The sequence below is a fragment of the Camellia sinensis genome, chromosome 5 (genome assembly GCF_055761805.1).
Source record: "Camellia sinensis isolate YWXY chromosome 5, ASM5576180v1, whole genome shotgun sequence".
NCBI lineage: Eukaryota > Viridiplantae > Streptophyta > Magnoliopsida > Ericales > Theaceae > Camellia > Camellia sinensis.
In genome coordinates, this window is record NC_138965.1 from 204,456,835 (window position 1) to 204,460,872 (window position 4,038).

Sequence of the window (4,038 nt, forward strand, 5' to 3'; positions counted from 1 at the left end):
ATAACAAGTTGATGTACATAAAACCCAAAATGGTACAAACTTCCATTCAGTTTCTCAAATTACAATAAATTACAAAAGTTACATCATAAAGTACAAAATGATAGAAAATACAATGAAGTACACCATCTTTTTTATATTATTTTCCATCCTTTGAAGCCTTCGACCATAGTCATTTTCCATGTAATCAAGCCTCATCCTTACATCGTTCAGGTCTTCTACTGTTATACAAGCAGAAGCTGTACTGTTGGAACGGATTCTAGACGTAACGTCTTCATCATCTTTATCCACGAACTTGAAGTAATTGCAATGGTGAGTGGGAGTGTTACTTTGCAATGCATGCAAATCAGTTAGTTGAATAAGACAAATATTAATGTGACTAATAAAGGAAGAAAATAGCCAAAATTACCAACTTACATATTTTGATGGGCAAACAAAGAACAAACGCCATTCATTTCCATTCTCATTGGTTCTTACAATATGTGTGGCATCGGTTCTTCCACAATTGCACAGCCTCAGTTATAATCTTATGTTGTTAATGTTAGAAGAAGAAGCCATTTTTTAAATCTGCATACATGAGAAATTTTTTAAATGGCAGTTCTATAGAGGAGAAGGACAGAGTGTTAAGGCTAATGGAAGTTGTTCTAATGGAAGTTGGTTCTAAATCTATGAAGGATAATGGAAATTGGTGCTCATGGACAGAGTGTGAAGGATAATGGAAGTTAGTGATAATGGTGCTAATGGAAGTTGGTTCTAAATCTGCATACAGGGATGTGTGGTTAACTTGGTGCTAATGGAAGTCCAAAGTTCTAAATCTTCAACTTTTTTCCCCCAAAAATAGGGATATCCATAACTTAAAGTTACTTCATCCAATCCTCAAATACAAATAAATAAAAGTTTTTAAGCCGCAAAATAGACATAAGACAAAGATTAGTGCAGCTAAGAATATCATGTAAAAGCTCAAACTTCAAGACCACTCAAAACACTGAATTACAAAAAAAACACAAAACACTTAACAGATAAAAAAATCAGCGCGATGCAATTGTATGGACTATGGCTACTGCATGTCTACCAACAAAAATCTTTACACAGTTTCAATTTACTAAAGCTAATTTTTATACAAACATATTCAAGGTTGAAATAATAAGAGAGTAACAGTCAGAGATGCATTGCTTTATCATTTGTTAATTAACCAATTAGACATCGGCTTTAAATTACTTATCCTTTTGTTTAAACATAAAAAACCAATTGAACAAATAACAAAACCAAGAATGAGTATAGGAACAACTTAATTCATAGCTTAGAAATTACAATCATCAGTCATAAACCAACATGCACTAAACAGGTAATTTTCACTGATCAAACAACAAACCAGTCCTCAAAACTACATAATAAGATCAAGAATTTATAAATAAAAACCCTAGAACAATACAAAATAATTCAAACGCTAACCAGCGAAAAATCAACTGAAATTACTAGTAACGAGAACGGTTACTTGATTATCAGATCAAGAGAGAGAGATTAGTCTCCAAGACTATGTTTGGTGGCCAAGAAAGGCAAAGAAAGAGAAATAAAACACAGAGGATCTTGATTTTCTTTGTTGGTTTCGTCAACCAACCAACCATTTGCTTAAGCACTGTCAGGGTGGTTGAATTGATTAAATATTTTCCCAACAACCAAACAAGGAATTTGATGGTATATGAACTGTGAGAAGATTGAAGTACCTGTATGAATTTGGGAATAGCCATAGTTGATTGATATGGTGGCTTATTGAGCTTTCTAAATTCCAAATAAGTGTTCTGTGTTTGTTTGTTTGTATTTATTTATTTATTTATTTTTATTACAGCTCCCTCAAGCTTTGTTTTTTGGGGTTTAGCAGACATGTGAGAATGAAGAATAAATAAAACTTCATTAATCTACAAATACAAAGCATAGAGTCTCAATATGCTTAAAAAAAATCATTACCAAATCATCATCTTCCTAAATTTTTTCAAATGTTTCAAAGCCCTAAATTTTTAGCCGTTGGAATAGAAATTGAAAGCCCTAATTTTGAAATTCCAAAAACCCTAATTTTGAAATTCTAAAAGCCCTAATTTTTTTAGACGTTCACAGAACCCTAACTTGTCAATCTCAATTCCAAACCCAAATCTCAATCTTAATCACACAATTCTTGACAAAATAATTTCAGACGTTCGAAGACCAACCTGGTTCGTCAAGAATTTCTTTGCTCAGCCGATGGTGCTCAACCGATGGTGGTTGTCGCAGTGGTTCACGAAGCGTAAGCGGTGGAGCTATGGTCGTCGCGGGGTTACGAGTGGGTTCGCTGTCTGGGTTGCCGTCGGGACTGGTTGCCAGTTCGCCGGTGAGGGTGGGTTCGGTGAACGAGCGGCTGAGTGAAACTGAAAGTGTATGTGAATGTATAGTCTATGAGAGCCGTGTTTTGTTTGGGCAGGAATGGATGAAAATTTCAAAAAAAAAAAAAAATTTTAATCTCAGCCGTTGGATGTGCAACGGCTCATCTGAGCCGTTGTAAGTAGGATATGGAGGAGGGTTCTCAAGGAGAGGATCCGGACTCGAGATGGCCTATCAGCTATGTATTTCTTAAGAAGGAGTTGTTCTGGCTCTTCTTTGAGTAGCTTGTGTAGATGCTTATTAGCCATCATCACAAGCTTTGCTTTGGCGAATCAGATCTGGGTTTTACAAGATTGAGGTATGGTGGTGATAAACAAATTATTATAATATTTGTGAAAATTAAGTTTAAAAGATTATTTTTTTTTCTATTTTTTATACATCTAATTATATTTTATGTATTTTTTTTTTCTTCTAGGTATAGGTTTACAGATCTGGATATTGATGATGAAGATGAGGGTAGGTTTTGGAAATTGATGATGAAGATGAGAGCATTTTAGTCATTTAATTTGGAGAAAAAATCATCTTTCCATGCTCATTTGTATATTAGGCGCGTGTTATGCACGAACTGTTATATTTGATAGAAATGCTAACTATGCAATTCAATCCAGTAACTATAAGAGGGTTATGTGGTGATTTTCAAACGTTAATGGAATAAACCCCATGTGACCCAAACTACAAGAGCAAAGTGAAGTTTGCCCTATTAATTATAGGTTATGTTTCAAAATTTTAATACTTTAAAAAATTTATATGATCAAATAGTTGCAAGTGAGAAATGAAATTTTTTAAGATAGAGAATCCTAACCTCTATAGATAAGAAAAATGAGAAAAATAGTAGAATATCAACACACAACTTTCATGTGAGTTTCACAATCAATGATGCTGAGTCTATGAAAAATTGTGAGTATGTTAGTAATATTACTAATAAAAATGTTAGTGTTCTTCGTATTATTGGGAAAAATATTATACAATTATATAAAATTATCAAATTGATGTGATAAACACTAATGAAGTTTTAATATTTGAAATATGACTTACTAAAATACTATAATAGGAACAACTTAACTGTCATATTAATATTTTAATTTTATTTATTTATATAACATTCAAATTACTCTATGATTCAAAATACCACAAATAATATGTTATTGATCAATAAAAGCGTAGAGAAGTTTTCAAACTAAGCCACTAATGTCTAAATTTGTAGTGTTCACTTTTTCCACATTTCTTCATTCTTATTTGTCAAGCACATTATTGATATGGTATGTCATCAAACTCATAGAATAGTATCTTTCATTCCACCAATTCCCTTCACTTTGCTAATTCGTAGTATTTTGGGAAATTAATAATAAATAAAAAAATGGAACTCCACAATTTTGTTCTTCTAAATTTCATTGGAAATGTAAAGAACCAGAAAATCTTATGGAAGAGATAAGGAAATTTGGGAGAAATCTCTGTGTATTATTAAATAGCAAACTTGGCTACTTTATAGGCTTACAGAGAAAAACAAAAAATAACAACCCACATTTAACAAATCCTAAAAACATGGTAAGACTAATTCAATTAACCAACTAACCCTTAACAATAGGGATTTATTAACAGAGTGGTAACAAACCACTAAAGCAACCTAAC

The 4,038-nt window shown here is 32.4% G+C and overlaps 1 long non-coding RNA gene across 1 annotated transcript; it reads right to left on the bottom strand.

The window, feature by feature from the left end:
- Nucleotides 1-1,802, bottom strand: LOC145790338 (uncharacterized). The gene is made up of 2 exons (XR_014329021.1): nt 415-1,802; nt 1-325 (listed from the first exon to the last, which is right to left on the bottom strand). It is a non-coding gene; the product is annotated as an uncharacterized LOC145790338 (long non-coding RNA).
- Between the last annotated feature and the right edge of the window lie 2,236 nt (nt 1,803-4,038).